This window comes from Petaurus breviceps, unplaced genomic scaffold (genome assembly GCF_028583685.1).
Source record: "Petaurus breviceps papuanus isolate PSGF00001 unplaced genomic scaffold, PetGlider_PUasm1.0 189, whole genome shotgun sequence".
Classification (NCBI taxonomy): Eukaryota; Metazoa; Chordata; class Mammalia; order Diprotodontia; family Petauridae; genus Petaurus; species Petaurus breviceps.
Window position 1 is genome coordinate 44,154,891 of NW_027185809.1, and position 22,404 is coordinate 44,177,294.

The window sequence follows — 22,404 nt, forward strand, 5'->3', positions numbered from 1 at the left end:
ATTTTTCACTGGTAACGAGATTTATTTTTTGCATTGCAGTTCATTTTTCACAGGATCCAATTGCCCTTTTTAAGGATACAAATGACTTAAGCTGAAGTTTTGGTCTAAAGGAAGCAGTCCTTCTCTTTGCACTCATTCTATTTTTGTTAGATGCCACCCACAACCAGAGCTGTGTATGGGGGAAAAAAAAATATATTAGCACTGCTGGAAAAAGTGGTGATAAATGTGACATTTTTGCTTACTTTTTTTTTTTTCCTAGGGCAAGAATTCTCCTCTAACTAATAAAAAATTGTTCAAGGTCCAGATATAAAGTGAATATGGCTTATGAGAGAAAGTTTCTTTAAGGGACTGAATGTTCCAAAAGAATGAAGTGCACCCAGTCATTTTATTAATCGTCAATTCAATCACTTTATAACACAGGCACACACATGTAGCTATAGAGATACAGTCACATTCTCAAGCAGACTGAGAGCGTTTCTTATGTTTCCTTTTCTCTGCTTACTTTTTTGCTTCTGTGTTTCCTTCTTGTGAAGCATGGGGTTCAGAATTGACTGGCATTCTGGGATTGTAAATTCAGTGGGACAGGCATTCCCTCTGAATGTATAAATCCCAACCTCTCAGTCAATTCATAAACTCCTATTATCCTTGCTTTCTGAATATGCTATGTTAATTACTGTAACTGAATTTCTTAGAAACTACTTTCCTTTCTTTCATATTCCAAAGTTATTGCCCTCAGGTTCACTTCAATTCTGGCTGCAAGAGGCAGGTGGGGAGTACACTTCTCTCATACTAGAACAAACAAACAAACGAAAAATCAACACTCCTTTTTACATTCAATTTCTATTGGCCATTTTTTTAATCTCGCAAAAAGATTACTCTTGTGGTTTTTATGAACTTTCCTTTCCCTTTGTTAAGCAGATGTGAAATCTAATTAAGGAAGTCTACATAAAAAATATTGATCTAGTATCTTCTTACTTCAAGCCAATAACGATAACAAGGAAATCTTCATTCACTTGAATTTACTGAAATATCTGTGGCAAGGTGAAAAGTCTCTCTACCCAATGAAGGGATCTTTGTTTACTAAAATACAATTTGTGAGTATAAGTGTCTCTATTTCTGCATGTCTCTTTCTGTCTTTTTCTCAGTGTAGTTTGCCCTACTTCAATCTAACTCTTACTCTAACTCTGTCATCAAAGCACATACACATTTACTTCCAAACTGCATTATCAACTACCATTCCTCTGTCCTTTGTCCTTATTAATCTGGTGACAAAATGTATCAGAAAGCTTTCTCAATTTCAAGAAAGGGCAACTGTGTTCAAATTTTGGTTCTGGTCCAAATTGGTTGACTAGTGCAAGTTACTCAATTTTTAAAATTGTTCATGTCTTCATCAATTCCATTGGCTTATACTGTAGGAGAAGTGCAGAATACTGTAGGAGAAGTGCACAAAGTTGTCCTTCTTAGATGAAACCCAGGAACTGATTTCAGTATGTTTCCTAAGGATGGCAGTTTCCAGTGAGCTTCCTCACTTTGCTTGCCTTAACATTTTGCTGACTTGTTTATGTAACACATAGACCCACCCCTCCTTACAAACATTTCTGATTTAAGGCAAGCATAATAGGAGTTTATGAGTCCATCTTGTTATATTTCAGCCATTTTGTTAAATGAACTGAACATCAGCTACAGCATTTACTGTCCTTTAGTGTCTTGTTTTTGCCTCTTATTGGCACAAAAAGGCTGAGTTGTGTAAACTAGAGGATTCTAGAATTTTGAGAAAGTTCTCCACCCCTTCAGGCCAAAAGGATAGATTTATTTGATTTAGTGAGACCAGCTCTACTCAGATCATAACTTACATGCCTGTCTCCTAGAACTAATAATATAAAATATTCTCCAATAAATATATTAATCTTTTTGTTTTACTACCAGTTTTTTATGAATAGTTAGCTTTCTTTTTTATTTCATACAATATTAATTTAAATAATAGAATAAATATTTTAGTAAATAATGATTATTTTAAGTGAATAACTATTAAATAATACATTTTAAAAATAAATAAGTAAATAAAAATAAATAAAACTTATGAAAACTGTCTAAAATAAAAATAAAACTTGATTCACTCTTTCCTTCCTTCCTTCTTTCCTTCCTTCTTTCCTTTCTTCCTGCTTTTCTTTCTTTCCTTTTCTTTCTTTTTCTTCCTTTTTTTTACTTGTATTATCCATGTTGGAAAACACACACACACACACACACTCTATAACAACAACAACAAAAGTGAAAGACAACAACTATGTTTCAACATGTACACAGAGTTAGTCAGTTTTCTCTTTGGAGATGGACAGCATTATTAGAAATATGTCTTTTGTAATTGCCGGGTCATTGTCTGGATCAGAAAAGAAAGTCTTTCACAGTTGGTCATCATTACAATATTGTTACTGTGTACAGTGTTCTCCTGGTTGTGCTCACTTTGCTTTTCCTCAGTCTATATGTCTTCCAAGATTTTTCTGAAAATACTCTACTCATCATTCCTTACAGTACAATAGTATCAGCATCACAATCATATATTACAATTTTTTCAGCTATTCCCAGTTGATGGGCATATTTTCAATTCTTTCACCACAAAAATAGCTGCTATAAATATGTTTGTGCAAATAGGCATTTTTTTTCCTTTTCCTTAATCTCTTTGAGATACAGATCTAATGGTGATACTGCTGGATCAAAGAGTATGCATAGTTTTAGTTTTTACGGTAGTTTATACTGTTTATACTTTTGCTTGGTTCCCCTATATATTTGAGGAATGAGGACTTTACCAGAGGAACTTGCTATAACCTCCTCCTTCTAATTTCCATTTTCCCTCTAATTTCAGTTGCATTAGTTTTAATGACATGAAATTATGTAATTGAAATAACACAGTTTACATCCCATTATCTTCTCAATGTCTTGTTCAGGCAAAATATCGTCCCTTATCTACAGATCTGATGCAGAGATTATTGTATGTGTCCATAATTTACTTAAAACATCCTTTATATTCAAGTTATTTATACATTTTCACTTATCTGGGTACAGTTTGAGATGCTGGGCAATGACTAGTTTCTTCCCAACTGCTTTTCGGTATTACCAGCTATTTTTGTCAAATGATGAGTTTGAATCACTAAATCTGGGATCTTTGCATTTATCAAACACTAGATCACTGTGGTAATTTATTAATGTTTATTGTGTACCTTAAAAATTATACTGATCAACCTTCAATATTTCTTAGGCAATAGCAGATTGTTTTAATAATTATTGCTTTGTGATATCGATTGAAAACTGGTATTTCTAGCTTCCTATTATATTTATTTAGTTCCCTTCATATTTCTTTTCTTTTGGATGAATTTCTTGTGAAATTTTTAATTCCATAATATAATTTTTGCTCTTCTAATTTGTTTGACAGTGAATAAATTGACTAAGAACTGTCATTTTTATATTTTCTGTTTTTTTTTTTAACTAAAGAGCATTTATTTTATTCTCTACTAAGCTTTGAGTTTTGAAGACATAACTAAATTCTGGAAAACCTTCACACAGAAGAGTAAGTACAGTGAACATTATAAGCAGATATGAACAGCTGGAAGAACTGTAACCAAGTGCTAACTGACCAAAGAGAAATTTTCTGCTACTTCTTAGTAAAAAAGAAAAAGAAAGTAGGGAGGGACAGGGCCTTCAGATTGGACGAGGAAAAAATCTCCTAATACATTCAAACTTGGCTAGATTGTAACAAAATGGAAGCAGGACTTCTTTAATACAAAGTTCCCACTACAGCATGCTGTACACACCTGTTTTCCAAACCCTCCCCCCATTCCCCAAAGTCTGCCACTTGGATTATTTGCCAGCTTTTTGGGCCTGCCAACAAAGAAGCATGTAGATCTTCTCTTTGATCCAATCTTTGTTGTAGGGTTGGTATGTGTGAGTGTCTGCTCCATACACAAGGGAGCTAAGATCTTCCAGATCATCAATGAAATCAAACAATTGACTGATGTCATATGTGATGGAGGGACTGTTGGGATTAATTCTCTTCAGATGCTCTTCATACATTTTACAAACTCCTTCCATGCATTCATTCACTGATTCATAATCAGCCTAAGTTCGACCTTCTTGCTTCTTGGTAGGTTGTACCAACAAAATAGTATGAGACTTCATTTCCAAATGTAAATCGCTCCCTCCATTACTCAACAAGTCATCCCTTGTAACATCGTGCTGAGCTCCGCCACTGCCACAGCCACAGCCACTGCACACAAGCTGAGCCCATTTTTATATTTTCTTGATCTAAACATGACCGATTAATATTTCTCCAATTGTTTAGTTATGTCTTTATATGTGTCAAAAGTGTTTTATAATTCATTTCATAGAGTCCTGGGATTGGTTGCAGATTGGTTGCCAAATTCTTTATATTGCCACAGTCTTGGATAGCAGACCCAGGGCAAGGAAAAGCACTAGAACACCAAAATTTGTGGTCTTCAATGGAGTATTGACTCTCATCACAATTCCAGGGCAGAAAAAAAGAGGAGTAAATACCTGTCCTTTTATCATACCACCTTGGAAGAACTGAAAACTTACAGGTCCCTAGAAGTATATCTGAAAAGTTTCACAAAATCCCTGAAGATTGGAACAGTGTGCTCTTCAATCTGGAAACAAAACCTCACTTCAACAAAGACAGAAAAGCCAAAACATAAACTGGAAAAATGAGCAAACAGCAGAAAAAATTCTAACCATTAAATATTCCTATGGTGACAAGGAAGATTAAACACACATTCAAAGGAAGTCAACAAAATCAAAATTTGTTCAGCCAAAGCCTCCAAGAAAAACACATACAAAAAGATGCACATATATATGTATATACATATATAGATATCTATATATCTATATCTATATGTTCAGAGGGCACAGGTATGAATTTAATATGAAAGGATGATATAAAAAAATAAACAAGGAGTGAGAAAGAGGAATGCACTGGGAGAAAGGGAAGGGTAGAATGAGGTAAATTATCTCACCCAAAAGAGGAAAGAAAAAGTTTTTACAGTGGAGGGGAAGATAGGGGAAGTGAGAGGGAGTAAAGTGAACCTTACTCTCATTGGAATCAACTCAAAGGGGGAATAATATACCTATTGAATTGGATATAGAAATCTATCTTGCCCTACAGGAAAATAGGAGTGGAAAGCGATAAGAGAAGGAGGTGAGCCAGAGAAGGGAAGGCACATTGGAGGAGATGGTAGCTAGAAGAAAAACACTTTTGAGAAGGGACAAGATGAAAGTAGAGAGAGACCAGAATAAAGGCAGAGGATACAGAATGGAGAAAATTGCATTCAGCAATTGTAAAAGTGAAAAAAAAATGAAGCAAGTTTCTCTGATAAAGACCTCATTTCTCAAACATACAGAGAAATGATTCAAATTTATAAAAATTAGTCATTCCCCAAATAATAAATGATCAAAACATATGAAGTTTTCAGATGAAGTAATCAAAGCTATCTATAGCCATATGAAAAAAAAATACTCTCACTACTGATTGGAGAAATGCAAATTAAACTAATTCTAAATAAATAATATTGATAAATAAAATAATTCTAAGACATCCTAAAACAATACCTCATAGCTATTAGATTGGCTAATAGCACAGAAGAGGAAAATTACACATTTTAGAGGGGATGTGAGGAAAATGAGACATTAACATGTTGTTGGTGGAGTTGTGACCTGATTGAACCATTCTGAAGAACAATTTGTACCTATGTCCAAAGGGCTATGAAAGTGTGCATACTCTTTGACCTAGCAATACCACTACTACTAAGTCTGTTTACAAAAAGAGATTAAAAAGAGAAAAGACTTATATGTACAAAATTATTTATAGAAGTTCTTTTCTGGTGGCAAATTGAAAATTGAAGCAATGTTCATCAAATTGGAATGGCTGAACAAACTGTGGTATGTGGTAGTGATGAAATATTATTGACCTATAAGAAAGGATGAACAGGATGCTCTCAGAAAAACCTGGAAAGACTTACAGAGGCTGATGCAAAGTGACATATTATGTGTACAAAGTAAAAACAATATTGTAAGATGATCAGCTATGAATGACTTAGCTATTCTTAGCAATAAAATGAGCCAAGACAACTATGAAAGACATGATGAAAATGCTTTCTATCCCCAGAAAAAGAACTATTGGTGTCTGAGTACATAGTGAAGCATATCTTCAAGTTTAAAGTTTTTTTTCTTGAATTTTCAGCTGTTTTCTTTCACAACTTGACTAATATGGAAATATGTTCTGCATGACTACACATGTGTAACCTGTATCAAATTGCTTGCCTTCTCAAAGGGGGGGGAGGTGTTGATGGAGGAAGAGAGAATTTGAACTCAAAAATAATGTTAAAATTGCTTTTTATGTGCAAATGGGGAAAATAAAATATGCAAATAAAAAGGGCATAAAGGGTAATATATGTATAACTTCTCTATAGAGAAACAGAATGCCATCTTTTTGTTCAAATAGAGTTGGAGGTTAAAAGAATAAGTCACAAGTCCACAGTCTGTCTTGATTTCCCTATGTCACTTTTACTCACAAGTTGTAGCATGAAATTTATTTCTGACACTTTCCTTCTCCCTCCCCAACAGTTACACCCTAGCACCATGCATTTCCTCAATAAATAGTTTCAGAATAAATTTTACATTAGAGTCCCAGTGCTTCAGTATTTTGACTAGAAATAACCTACAGATGTACAATAAGCTGATATCAATATTGAGAAGTTAAATCTTAGAGGACCTTATGAGGCACTGCATGCCCCGGGACAGCTTAGGCCATGATTAGTACAGATAATGAATATCTTGAAGTGGTCACATGTACTTGAAATTGAACTATTTGAAGTCATACTTATATAACATACACTAATTTGTTCCATCCTAATGGAAATATGAAGAGGAAATTAAAATAATATGACCACTTCAGGGGATTTATTATCATCACTATTTGAGAACTATCTACCAAAGAGTATCTCTGATCTAGACCAAAGAGTATTGTTAGATCTAATTAATCTCACTTTACTTGGTTTAAAGTAAGACGGATTATGTTCTCTGTTCTTAAACTCTCTATTTCATTAAGTCCTTCACCTTACTCCTCATACAAGAAAGACTACCAGGACAAAAAAACAGGCTCAGACTAGCTTAAGTGGGATTTTTGCTTTAGATACCATTTGCTCATGACCACAGCAAGGCCTGAGCAAGAAAACACAGCCTCTTCTACAAAAGAGCTACCTCTTCTCCACTCAGTTCCTGGGAGCAGGATTGAAGCAATCCTGTGTGATGTGTAGCAAAGAAAAAAAAAAGAGTGACAGTGAGGGCTACTCTCTTTTGTACATCAACTGAGACTTTAGCTAATTCAGCTCCAAAGCAAACAAGGAATCTCCTCATTTTCTCAAAGTGTAAGCTTCTCAGCAATTAATCACACATGCCTGGAAGCAAGTCTTCCAAGATTCTACCTATTTGCCTTGAACATGTAATGGTATAATGTTAAGAGAATTTGACGATCTTCCTCTCTCATTAATCGGCACATAGAGCCCTGACCCAGAGGTAATCAGGCTCTGGCCTACAGGGAGTTTCAAATTAATTGGAGGGGGAAGAGGATTCTCAGGCTTCTTGGCACTAAGCCAATCAGAGGTCGAGTCTCTGTTATATATTCTGGAATGTTCATGTTCCCATGAGAAGGATCTTTTGATTGCCTGGTAGAGCCTCTAAGTGGCCATTTGCTCAGAGTGCTGAAGTGCTTAGATGTCTGTGCTTCCTTGATCCAGTGATATATATATAAAGGGTATGGCAATATTGCTTTTTTTGAGACAGTTGGAGCCCTGTCTATTGGTCTTTGTGCTAATTTCTCTGCTTGTATTTTCTCTGCTTATATTTTCTCTGTTTGTATTTTCTCTAAGTTTATGGTGCTGACCTCTCCACTGAATTAGTGAATTAATTAAAAGTAGGATTATTAAGACCCTTTTGAGCAGTCTTTCCCTTAAAAGTAAATCAAAGAACCTGTGCTAATAGGCCATCCTGGGTGTGCTAGGGTTCTTGCTAATACAAATGGTCACTTGGAGTTTGCTTATTGGGATAGTTCTATGACAGGAGGAAAGAAGAAAAAAGCTAGATTGTATTTGAGGAAATGTGAACACTAAAATTACAGAAGAAAACAGAAACCCCCTCTCACACAAATACACCTGTATAGCAATATTTGACAGTGTGAGTGGCTGATGGCTTGAACATTGTATTCTTAGAAGAATTAAAATTGCATATGACCAAACGAAAGACAACAGAAAGTCAGAGATAGGATGACTAGGATTTAGCAAGTAAACAAGGATGACTACAGTGTAAGAGACGATATAAAAATTTGAAAGACAACATAAATGGCTGAAAAATGAGATGGGTCCATTTTATACAGTAAGATAAGTAGCATCTATTAAATACCGACTATATACCAGCCATTGCGTTAAGCATTGGATACACACACATATGTATACCAACATTTGTATGTATCTATCTACACATAAACACAAAAATGCAACAAAAATAAAATATTCCCCAGACTTAAGGACCTCAGAAGTTCACAGTTCAATGAGGGAGCCACAATGAAAACAACTATGTAAAATTAAGATAATATATACAGGATAATTTGGGAGTATACTCAGAGGAAGGGCATTACAATAAAGAAATACCTAGAGGGATGGCCAGGTGGCTCAGTGAGTAAGACCACCGCCCCCAGAGTTGGGATAACCTGGGATCCAATCCGGGCTCTGATACTTAGCACCACACCCAGAAATAATTGGCCGTGTAACCTTGAGCAAATTACTTAACCCAAATTGCTTTAAAAAATATGAAGAAATACCTAGAAAAGCTTCTTTTGGGTGAGATTTAAAGCAAGTCAGCAAAATCAGGAGCAAGAGATGAGAAGACAAAGCATTCCAAGGAAGAGGTGCAATCAGTGAAAATGCTTGGAGTTGGGAGATGGAATGTCATGTGAGAAGAACCTCATGGAATGTATTGCAATTGAATTCAAAAGTAAATAGAGGGGATTATGATATAAAAGGCCTGGAAACATAAGAAGTGCACATGTTGTGAAAAGCTTTAAAATCCAAACAGAGGGTTTTATATCTGATCTTAGAGGTAACAGGAAGCTACAGGACATAACTGAATGATTTGGGAGGGGGTGGCAGGGGTATGATACAGTCAGACCTATGCTTTAGGAAGATAATTTTGAGAGGTAAGTAGAAGATGGACTGCCATAAGGAGAGATTGAAGCAAGAAGACTGAACAGAACATTATTTCAATTATCTAGGCATGAGCTGATGAGTACCTTTATCAGGATGATAGCAGTGTAAGTGTAGAGAAAGGGGCTTATATGAGAGTTGTTTGATTAGACTTGCAGGTGAGAATTAATAAGGACTCAATGATGACACCTAGGACGCAAGCTTAGATGACTGGGATGAGGGTGATACCCTGAACAATTTTAGGGAAGTTGGGAAGAGGGGACACTTTTTGGAAGTGAAGATACTGTGTATAGTTTTGAACACAAAGAGTTAAAGGTATAATGGGATATATATTTCAAGATGTCTAATTACAGGAGAGATGCAAAAAAGAAGGACAAAAGAAGTGATGGACAATTTTGAGTTCTATATTACAATATCAGGGGCATTCAAAAGTTTCATACACAATGGAAATATCCTTAAGGAAGAGATGGCAGTATAATAAACTAGTTCAATTTCAAAAATGGGAGATGAGAGTTACTCTCCACATAAGGCCATGTGCTTTTGTCCAGAGAAAAAGCAAAACCTCATAAAACTACTTGTGGCTGTATTCTTTAGACGAACACGTATATGTGGGTGTATGGCCCTGGGCATATTTTAATATGATATATAATGAGATTTCTTTTGTTCATGATCCTAGAGATCATGATGGATGATACTATATACTTGGAATTAATGTTTCTGAAGAAATTTGGTAAGAGGAAAAAATATAAAAAAGAATCTGAAACAGATATGGGAAAGGAAAGCTGAAGACACTCATGAAAATACCAATATTTTCACTTCATTTCACTACAAAAAGCATCGTGTAATTTCATTTTCACTCAAAACAAGAGAGGATAATAAAATACCCCATTACAAGAAACTTAAATAGGGAAGCAGGAAAGTAAAGGAAGAAAAGCATTGGTTATTGCATTATATAACAGGTTGACATCCTGCTTTTGACATTATCTTTGTCACACCTTTAATCCACAATGCCTCAGTTTCTGTATATGTAAAATAAGGAGGTTGCAGCAGATTGATATTTATTGCCCTTATAGTTTTACATATATGATCCTATGAAAAAAACTCCTCAGGAAATATTTAGGTTGTAAATAATTAAAGGATTAGGACAAAAGTCAAAAAGAAAAAAAAGTTGAGGCAGAGAAAGGTAAAGAGGAAAAAGGACAAGGATGAGAGGCATAAGATGGAAATACAGAAAAAATATAAGAAAACAAATGAAGATTAGGAAAGATTTGTAGAAAAATGGGTTAAAACTACATCTTCTACACATTCATGTGCAGACCTTGGGCTACTTTGGATAGGATTTCAGTTTGTGCTGAGTTCTCTTTCTTTGTGGGAAAACTTTGAAATTCTTTTCAGTGTATGTGAACTTGGGTATCTCCAGTGTTGTCATAAACAGACTTTACTGTGTTTTTTTTTTTCCTGGCTAGAATTTGGGACCACCAAAAGCTCTAGGAATTTCAGCCCAATTTCATTAAAGGGATGACAATTAGACTTATTTGTCTTGGGCTAAAGACAGCATTATACTCAAGAGATTTTGCTATGATGTGGGAGTTATTTTGAAAAAAAAAAATCTCCAAAACTGTTCAATTCACAAAGTATTTGAGCATAGCCATAAACAGTAATTAGCAATAACAGTAAATTAGTAACAAATATATTGCTTCCCTCCCTATAAATTGAATTCCTGGGAAATAAGAAACCTTTTGACCTCAATTGGTAGATCAGTCTATAGAATAATATAGCACATAATACAGAGTGTATATTCACAAAGCTTTCAGATAAGTAAATTTCTATTAAAAATCAGTCACTTTGAAAATCAGAGTCTTAAGAATATAATAACGGGGGCAGAGTCAAGATGGCAGAGTAGAAGCAGGACCTCCCCTCTGCTACAGCTTACACCTTCCCCAATCCATGTAAAAAGGGGACTCTAAACAAATTTTGGAGCTGCAAAATCTACAAAATGACACAGAGAAGCTAACCTCCTGCTGAGGACAGCACAGCAGGCCAGCAGGAATCAGCCAGGGCAGTGCTCTGGGGGTCCAGCCAAGCCCCATTCCAAGGCTTTAGCCCCAGGGTGGGCCTGACCAGCTGCCAGCAAGAGGGACTCCAGATCAGCAGCAGCTGTGACCCTTTCCAGATTTATCAGCACATAGATGCGAAGGACAAAGTGAGAGGGCAGTACAGTCTGGACTTTGGGATGCAGTAAGTGGGAGTGCATGGTTTTTGGCCCCAGGGAGAGAAGCCACTAAGAAACGGGCACAGCCAGCCAGCACCACTTGGCAGTTTCAGCTCCTGGCCTACAGAGTATAGGGGGACCAAGCGCCAGTCTGAGGGGTAATAGTTCTTGCTTTAACCTTCTTGGATCTGCATTGCAGTCTAGGGTGGAGGTCCTGGGGTGTGTCCAGCTTGCCAGAGTGTGTGGAGACCTCAGAGAGGGCACCCATCTAATACCTCCAGCAGCTGGGAGAACCCCAGCATTTGGGATTAAAGCTCCCTTGTCTGGTGGCAGAGTCCTACTGGGGAAAAAAACCCAGGGGTCAAGTGACTGAGGGGCAACATGACCAGGCAAAGGAAACAAAGCAGACAGAAGATTCCAACATTAGACTCCTATTTTGGTGACAAAAAAGATCAAAGCATGGAACAGGAGGAAGAAAGTGAAGTCAGAACTCCTGCACCAAAAGCTTCAAAGGAAAATATGAGCTGGTTACAGGCCATAGAGGACCTTAAGAAGCATATAAGAGAAGTGGAGGAAAAATTGGGAAAAGAAATGAGAACAGTGCAAGAACATTACAAAATGAGAGTCAACAGCCTGACTGAGGAAAATAACATCTTAAAAAACAGACTAACTGAAATGGCAAAAGAAGCTCAAAAAGGCAATGAGGAGAAGAATGCCTTAAAAGGCCAAATTTGCCAGATGGAAAAAGAATATAAAAAGCTCACTGAGGAGAATCATTGCTTCAGAATTAGATTAGAACAAATGGAAGCTAATGACTTTATGAGATATCTAGATGCAGTTAAACAGATTCAAATAAATGAAAGAATTGAAGGCAATGTGAAATATCTCATGGGAAAAACCACTGCCCTGGAAAATAGATCCAGGAGAGATAATTTAAAAATTGAATTATTAAATAAAATTAAAAATGAAAGCCATGATCAAAGTAAGAACCTAGAAATCATCCTCCAGGAAGTTCTCAAAGTAAACTGCCCTGATGTTTAGAAGCAGAGGGCAAAATAGAGGTTGAAAGAATCCATCGATCACCTCCTGAAAAAGATGCCAAAAAGAAAACTCCTAGGAATATTATAGCCAGGTTCGTGAATTTCCAGATTAAGGAGACAATATTACAAGCAGTCAGGAAGAAACAATTTGAATATTGTGCAAACACAATCAGGATAACCCAGGATCTGGAAGCTTCAACACTGAGGGATTGCAAAGCTTGGAATATGAAATTCTGGGGGTCAAAGGCGCTGGGATTAAAACCAAGAGTCACCTACCCAGCAAAATTGAGTATCATGTTTCAGGGGAAAATATGGTCAATCAATGGAATAGAGGACTTTCAAGCATTCTTGCTGAAAAAACCAGAGTTAAACAGAAAATTTGACATTCAGATACAAGAAGCAAAAGAGCATGAGAAGGAAAACAGGGAAAAGATATCATAAGGAACTTATCAAAGTTGAACTATTAACATTCCTACATGGAAAAACAATAATTGTAATTTATGAAACTTTTTTCAGTAGTTGAAGGGAATAGAAATGTATATATATATATATACATATATATATGTCTATATATGAGGCTAAATGGACAAATGAATACATGTGTAAATGTGTGTATATATGTTTAGAGTGGCCACAGGATCAATATAACAGGAAGGGATGATACTTAAAAGGTGAAATTAAGAGGTGAGAGAGGAATATAATGAGACAAGATGGGGAGAGACAGAACTGGGTAAACTATCTCATATAGAAGAGGCAAGGGAAAATGGTTACAATGGAGGGGATGAATAGGAAGGCAAAAGGGTCAACCTTATTCCCATTGAATTTGGCTTGAAGAGGGAATGAAATACACACTAAATAGGGTATCTCACCCTCCAGGAGAGAAGTGGGGAAGGGGATGAGAGGGGGGCTGATAGAAGGGAGGGCAAGCTGGGGGGCAGGGAAGATGGAAGCACCCACTTTTGAAAAGGAATGGGATCAAAGTAGAGAATAGAACAAATGGGATGTGGGATAGGAGGAGGGAAATATAGTCAACCTTTTACAATATATCTACTATGTTATTGTTTTGCATTAGCCACACATGTACACTGTATACTGAACTGCTTATCTTCCTAGTAAGGGTGAGTGACAAGGGAGAAAGGGAATGAATTTGGCATTCAAAGTTTTAAAATCAAATATTCAAATATATATATACGTATGTATATTACTGTTTTATGTGTAATTGGGAAATAAGATATACAGGCACTGGGGCATAGAGATCCCCTGGAAAAGTCGAAAGGATATGGGAGAAAATACGGGAAAGGACAGATTGGAGGAGGGGATATCCTGTGGGACTGCTATTTTGTGGCGGTGGGTAGGGAAACAATGGAGAGAAAATTTGTAACTCAAAATCTGGTGGAAATGAATAATGCAAATCAGAAGTTAATAAAGCATCTGAAAAAAAAGTATATAATAACATAACTTATGTTTTCATAGCAATTAAAGCTTTGTAAAGCACTTATACATGCTCCCTCATTTACTCTTCACAACAATCTTGTGAGATAGATATTATTTTTATCATGGTTTTATAGATAAGGAAACTAAGACTAAGTGATTGTCCAGGTTCAAACAGTAGCATTTTAAGAAAAAAAGATTTAAACTCAGTTCTTCCTGACTCCAAGAGGCAGGAAGCTATCTACTCCAGTACCTAGCTGGAACCAAGAGTAGTGAGGCTGCAACTTCTACCATCTTATGGAACTATACACTCTTAGCATTGTAAAGACCCTTAATATCATTTGGATCAACACAAACCTCAACTGGGAACCCATCAATATTCCTATGTTATTGTCCTGGCTTCACCCGACAACTTTCAGTGATAATCAACTAACTTACTACTTCCTGAGACAGTCCATCTCACTTTTAAAATTTCTAATTATTAGAATTTGAATCCGTAGTAAATATGTCTTTCCATTCACTGCTTCTGATGATTCCCCATTCCAGCTAAGAATAATACATCTGTTTCCTCTTCCACAATTCACTTTTTTCCTTTTCAGAAGAATCATCATACTTTCCTTATCTTTTCCAAAGTAAAGATCATAATTTCTATCAAACTATTACCAATAATATTTTGATCTACTTTAAAATAAATTCTTTAAAAGGAAGAGAATTAAAAACATTTCCAAATAAGCACATTACTGTAGAGGTCACCAAATTTATTAAAATATTCATTTTCTTGGAAAAATGTATAAAAATCAAATTTTAAATAAATTTCATAAGCCATATGTGAATATTCTTAATTATTCTATACATATGGTTCCACTTTTAGTATATCACATTTAGAGAACTTAACATAATCATTTGATTTGGCTGCTGTTAGAATAGACAAAACTTATTTCACATTTTCATCTTCTTTGTATGTGTACAACATTCCATAAGACATCCAGTCCTTTCCCAGACAATGCCATTTGATTTAATTTTTTCCCAATGCTTTATTAATTTCTAGTTTGCATCATTCATTTCCTCCATATTTTGAGTGACAATTTTCCCCCATGTTTTTCCCCTACCCACTGCCCCAAAATTGCAGTCCCACAGGATATCCCCTCCTCCAATTTGCTCTCTCCCATATCTTCTCCCATACACTCTTTGACTTTTCCAGTAGGGCATGGTCGATCTTTATGCCCCAATGCCTGTATATCTTATTTCCCAATTACATGTAAAATAGCATTAATAATAGTGTTTATATATGTTTAAGCATTTGATTTTAAAACGTTGAATTCCAGATTCATTCACTTCCTTCCTTGTCACTCACCCTTAGTTGGAAGACAAGCAATTCAGTATAAGTTGCATGTGTGTAGCTATGCAAAGCATTACCATAGTAGATATATTGTAAAAAATTTACTATATTTCCCTCCCTCCTATCCCACCTCCCACTTGTTCTATACTCTGCTTTGATCCCATCTCTTTTCAAAAGTGGGTGCTTCCAGCTTCCCTCCCCCCCCAGCATGCCCACCCTTCCATTATTCCCCCTCTTTTTCCCCCTCCCCCCTACTGTCCTGTAGGGTGAAATACCCTATTTAGTATGTATGTTGTTTTCTCCCTGAGCCAAATTCAATGAGAATAAGGTATTGCCTTTTTGCCTTCCTGTTTTTCTCCTCCATTGCAACCATTTTCCCTTGCCTCTTCCATGTGAGATAGTTTACCCCATTCTGTCTCTCCCCATCTCCACTCATTATATTCCTCTCTCATCTCTTAATTTCACCTTTTAAATATCATTCCTTCCTATTAAATTGGTCCTGTTCCCTCTATCTATGTGTACCTGTAAACATATATACACATTCGCATATGTATTCATATGCCCATACACCTTCAACAATTTTCATACTGAGAAAAGTTTCATCAGTTACAATTATCGTTTTTTTATGTAGGAATGTAAATAGTTCAACTTTGATAAGTTCCTTATGATTTCTTTTCCCTTTTTACTTTCTCAACCTTCTCTTGCTTCTTGTATCTGAATGTCAAATTTTCTATTAGACTCTGTTTTTTTCATCATGAATACTTGAAAGTACTCTACTGCACCGAATGACCATATTTTCCCTGAAACATGAAATTCAGTTTTGTTGGATAGGTGATTCTTGGTTTTAATCCCATCTCCTTTGACCTCTGCAATATCATATTCCAAGCCCTTCTTTCCCACAGTGTAGAAGCTGCCAGATCCTGCATTATCCCGATAGTGTTTCCACAATATTCAAATGATTTCTTCCTGGCTGCTTGTAATATTCCCTCCTTGATCTGGGAATTTCAAACCTGGCTATAATATTCCTAGAAGTTTTCTTTTTGGGATCTTTTTCAGGAGGAGATCAGTGGATTCTTTCAAGCTCTATTTTTCTCTCTTGTTCTAAAACCTCAGGGCAGTTTTTCTTGAGAATTTATGGGAGGATGATTGCTAGGTTCTTACTTAGATCATGGCTTGCAGGTAGTCCAATAATTTTGAAATTCTTTCCCCCAGATTTTTTTTCAAGGTCAGTGGTTTTTCCAATGAGATATTTCACATTCCCTTCTATTTTTTATTTGTTTGGATCTGTTTAACTGCATCTTGATTTCTGATAAAGTCACTACCTTCCATTCGCTTTAATCTAATTCTGAAGGAATGATTCTCCTCAGTGAGCTTTTGAGATTCTTTTTTCCATCTGGCAAATTTGGCTTTTTAAGCCATTGTTCTCCACATTGCCTTTTTGAGCCTTTTTTGCCATTTGAGTTAGTCTATTTTTTAAGATATTATTTTCCTCAGTCAGGCTGTTGAATCCCATTTCATAATTTTCTTGCATTGTTCTCATTTTTCTTCCCAATTTTTCCTTCACTTCTCTTATTTGCTTCTTAAGATCCTTTAAGGTTCCCTTTTACATGAATTGGAGGTGGTGGGAGCAGGAGCCATGTGGAGGTCCTGTTTCTAATACGCCATCTTGACTCTACCCCCAATGTGAACATTTTAAAGTCAGCTCTAACAGATGACATAGAATTTTTCAATGCTAGGAGAAGAATAGTTTTCATACATCCTTCTTTGTCTTGAGCTTCTCTCTCAAATTCTCTGGCATCTTCACAGATGATTCTTTAAGATGCTGATGATTGGGAATAATCCTCACTTTCTTGGGATTCTGATGTTGTGATTGCTTTTCATCACTTTCCTCAACACATGAATCTTGACATCTTATTTTTCTTACAATCTAGAACTTCAAAGCTCTCTTCTTCCCCTTTATTTTGGGCTTTCCATCTATCCTTTATCTAAAACTTCACCTTTTCCCTCAGGAAGTCAATTCTCTCCCAGCATTTGTGGCAACATGAATAGTTCTTTTTATCTCAGGAAGTAGATTTTGAAAAGTCAGCTGATTTAATGTTGCTCACCTTTGCTTCACATGCAGTTTACCCAGTATATCTCATCATCTTCATATGTGAATTATTGTTCTTCACTGTTACTATAATCTTCTGCATGCAGACTCTACTTCATACAACACTGAATTGATCTGAAACTGAATCATCTGAATTTTTACTTAATACACCAATATCAATATAAGGATTTGAATCAAATCAAATCAAAATCAAGATGAGGATTTCTTTTGAGACACTGCTACAACTTTAGTCACAGCATATCACACTTATGACATGTAGGGCACAATTTTCATCAAATGTAAAGGAAATGCTATCTGATTTATTCCATTTTCTGTCTTTAACCAAGCAACACATTAAAATTTTCGTGTTTCACTATGTGTATTAGTTATCGATAAGGTATTTGGTCTAAAATTCAAATGCTGAGAGTTTCTCTTTCTGCAATTCTTACTCTGCCTCCTTTTGACCACTTCCAATTTCATATTTCATATTGACATCTGGTTTCATTTTTAGATGTATTTGGACTCTTAAGTTCTTGCTGATCTACTACTATCAAGTTTCTAGAAATTGTTGTATCTAATCTCTTATTCTTTTTTCACAGAGAAGGTTGCTACAGCTCTCCAATAATGTCACATGTTCAACAGAAAATATGTTATTTCATTTTATCATATAATTTTTCTGGCATAATTTACTGGTCAAGATGGAATAAAACCTCCATTTCAAGTGTGTGCACCAGCAAACTTCAACAACTTCAAGAGTAATGGCCTTTGTCTAACCCCAGCCTCTTGTCCTGAAGTTGCAATCTGTGTAAAGTGCTTAAGGCACCATCTGTTATTAGAAGACCCTTTGGTAGTGCACATTTGCCTGCATAAGGATGAGAAAAACTATCTTAAGTTTAAGAATCGTGCATAGGAAAAAAAAAAGAGGAGGTGACCCCATTTAAACCCCATAGCAGGAGACAAGTCTGGGCTTAGCAGACAGGCTGTCCCAAGTGCACCTGGATGTTGTGACAACACACAGAACCCACAGCTGTTAGCAGTGTCCCCAGGTTAGGTAGGAGAGCCAGCCCAGCTACAGGTCCCTGCTTCAGATTGAAGTGCCCGCAGGTTGGCCACTGACCAACACGGACTTCCAGGACACAGAGCCACCCTCCCCAGGCAAGGTAAGTCCAGTCCACTCCAGTACTTCCTTTCCCTTCCTGCCAGCTGCTGCAGACCCCAACCTCTTTGCCCTCTCCCTCACTGTCCATGTCCGATGTTACAAGGTCTTTCAAAGAGAAGGGCCGCGGAGGCAGTACCCCACTGCCAGCCCCCTAGTGCCATCCCAGGTGAGGCAGGGGGCCTGCTCCAACCTCAGGCTCCAATGTGCTGTCCTCACCTTCTGCTTCACAGCTGAGCAGAGCTTCTGTCGCCGCTCAGGGAAGGTGAGGCTGGGCACCTAGGGTGAGCCCCTCCTGCTCCAATGGCCTACACCAGAAGCAGAAGCCCTCCCTCCACACTCTCTCCACCTTTATGTCTTCACTAAAACTTAAAATCACATTGCAGAATGAAAGATGAGGACAATATTTAAAAGTTGGCAGATAACTAATTTGCTATAGGAATTTTACTTAAAAAAATCAATTTCCTTATGAGTTTCATTGCTTTGAATGGTTTCTTATTCAATAAAATTTTTGATCTATCATACCTTTATTTGTTTTCCTCCCTCTTTTGTTAGATGTTATGACTCCTTGAGAAATTAATTTAGGATATATAATGACTCTAGACTAGTCTATTTCACTAGGAAGTGACCATCCTGAAGCTTTCCTGAAAAATACATCATTTAATTTCTTTTATCTCAAGGTTATACATTTTGACTTTGGCATTTATATTATTCTGACATATTAAAGTATAACATTATTTGATCCTTCCTAACTATGACTGACAGGGAATTTTGCCTTTGTGTACCTAGAATAAGGAAGTTCAAGATGGATGGAATTGATTTATTAGTACAATAAATGAAGATAAGTTTGGTTGTGCATGTGCATAGATATATTGGATTGATTTAAGTACTGATCAATTTGATGAATTGATTGATGGCATGGATATGGCATCATTTTGACTTTGTATCTATATAATTATGGATTTTAAACTGGCAGAGACCTTAGAGGTCACTTAAGTCCAACATGCTAATTTCATATCTTCGTTAAGAGTTCTGAAGAGATGGAAAGTTAACTTTCAGGTTCCATTGCATAGCCAAAATTGAATCTGGTCCTTTGGTTCCTAATCTATAGCTTTCTCTCCTATATCACACTATCTCATCTTAGTATCAAAGCTTTGATATTAAAATGTATGAAACTTGTGTGTGTGTGTGTGTGTGTTCACAGGCAATATGAAAGCTTCATACTCATTATGAAGATTGTTAGTTTCACTAGTTAGAAAGTACACAACTCCAATAACGTAATTAGTGCAATATACTCATTTTATAAGTAACTTTAAATGTCCCACACACTAGTTCCTTGAATGATGCTTTGTCTTTCCATTGCAGGTAGCTTTACTCTGGTGATGAAATATGTCATTAGTAAGATGTAATAAGGGGCGGCCAGGTGGCTCAGTGAGTAAGAGCCCTGGCCCCAGCATAGGAAGACCTGGGATCGGTTCTGGCCTCAGATACTCGGCACCGGCACAAAAAATAACTGGCCGTGTAACCTTGAGGAAGTTACTTAACCCCGATTGCTTAAAAAAAAAAATGAAATGGCTGAGTTATCGTGTTGTGCATGGTGTTGTCTATTCTTCTTTACTCTTGTCATTGATAAGATTCATTGACAAGATTGTCATTGACAGACTATTTTCTTCATATAAAGATTTGGATATACCCAAGTACACAGATAAACACCTTTATTATCCAGAGGAACTGATAGTAGCCTACATAACCTAATCCAGTAAACAGCAATAAAATCTCAGACTAACTCTATTTTTGTCTCATAATTGAGAATGGCTTCAAATTATCCATTTTATGATAAATCTATTATTGCTAAAGGTGATTAATGTGCTTTTCCCACACTGGCTCTTTATCTGTTTTTATGTTTCTTCCTAGGGGATCTTTTTTATTTTATTTTTTTTGAGGAGTATGTCTACCTCATAATTAAGTAATAGTAGAACTTGGTGTCATTGATGTTAGAGAAAGCTACTCTGTAACTTTAAGGTTACACCTACCTTCTGGATCCAGATGACTCTGGAGGAGAAAGTGAGACTGGTGGTTTTGCATAGTCCTCCCTCACTCAAATCAAAGTCAACTGCAAGTCATATCATCATTTCCCTGATGCCATTGTTCTCTTCGAAAACAAACAATCACACAACCTGTCATTGTCCATTCTCCTGAGGGAATTGTAATGTACCTGATGTGAATGGGTCCATGCAAAACTAGAGCTTCAATGAATCTGACATGTTGCTATAGATGGAATGATATCCAACTTCAGCCATGTTGAAAAAGTAATTAAAATATTGTGGTTTACCCTTTTTTCTCCAAGAGGACCATGACATTAGGAAGATGATGATATGACTTGTTAATGAACTGGATTTGACTGAGAGAGAGTTGTGCAAAGTCACCAGCCTCATTTTCTCCTCCAGAGCCATATGTGATCAGTGGGGAGTCCTTGGCCTTTTTAAATTAAAGTCTTTCCAAGTTTTCACTTTGAGAGAGGCAACATCCATGCAGTGAATAGGCCTGTTTAATAAGTGAGACAAGGAATGCCCCCTTTAAAAAAATCAAATTGGGAGGGAAAGACCCTCTTGCTGACCAAAAGGAAAAAATAATTACCCTTTTTTTCTATTTGGAAGGGGAAAGGCAAGGTAATTGGGTTAAGTGACTTGCCCAAGGTCACACAGCTAGTAAGTGTTAAGTGTCTGAGGCTGGATTTGAATTCAGGTCCTCCTTTCTCCAGGGTTGGTGCTTTATTCACAGTGTCACCTAGCTGCCCCCAAAACTTACTCTTTAAAATCACTCTGAGACAAGAGGGCCCCAAAAGTAACTATTAAGTGGTTACAGGTTCATCAAAGTCCAGTGCCAAGACAAAAGTCAAGACTGCTAGTGATGGCCTAGGATACAGTGTATGACCTTGGGATCTCCTATATCTGAATAAACATTTAAGTGCTCCACATAACACAAGCATACTTTTTCAACCACCTTCATGGGCATTGGAACAAATTATTCACATCTGCTCATCCACTGGGGGAAGTTTTCACAGGTCTGTGAACTTTCACATGCTTTTCACATCCCCTTATCTCACTGATGAGTTTGAGGCCTATTGTTTACCATCAATCTGGTAAATAGTAATCCCTTAATAAGGACTTGCTGATTTCCCTCTCTCCTTCCTGCTTTGTTCATGGTACTAGAATGGAACCGAGAGTTTTTCTAAGTCAACTTTCAAATTGCTTGTATGAAATATGAGAACCAGGGAAGTCAAAGGTCTTGTCTCAACATATTTAGCAGCACTGGATTCAAATCCAATTACCAAACCAGAAGTCACAGAGTAATTTACATTTGCCCTGTCTCAGTGGGGACTTCTTTATTTATAATACTAGCAATCATGTGAAATAGAAATTTGACTTGCTTTATTTGGTCCTTGTAGCAGCAAGCACCCCAGCATCCCCAGGGTGTCTGCCAACACAGGTTCTTGGATCTGCTTTGATAAAGGAAAGCAACTCAAAATGGGTTAACAAGCTTACTTTAATCAGTCAAATAAGTATCATTTACCTCGTTCAGGGGAAAAAGGTCAGCATCCTAAATACAGGCAGAATTATCAAGACAGAACAGATCAAGTAGAAAGCTTTCCAAACTGTCCAACCATTACATCCATACCAAATCAAAATCTGGGTTTCAACATCTGGGTTTTTCAAAGCCAGGGGCCTCTGGAAAACGGCTTCCCAGAATCCATATCAAATCACAGGACACTTCTCAAAGTGAGCCCCAAAACAAAGCTACACATCAGGGCTTATATAGCCTTCTCCTGGCTCAGAGAATGTAACAACCTTATTGACTCACTGGCCAATCAAAAAGT

General features: G+C 36.7%; 1 pseudogene; it reads right to left on the minus strand.

The window, feature by feature from the left end:
* Positions 1-738: 738 nt before the first annotated feature.
* Positions 739-18,229, minus strand: LOC138163952 (E3 ubiquitin-protein ligase Mdm2-like; annotated as a pseudogene).
* Between the last annotated feature and the right edge of the window lie 4,175 nt (positions 18,230-22,404).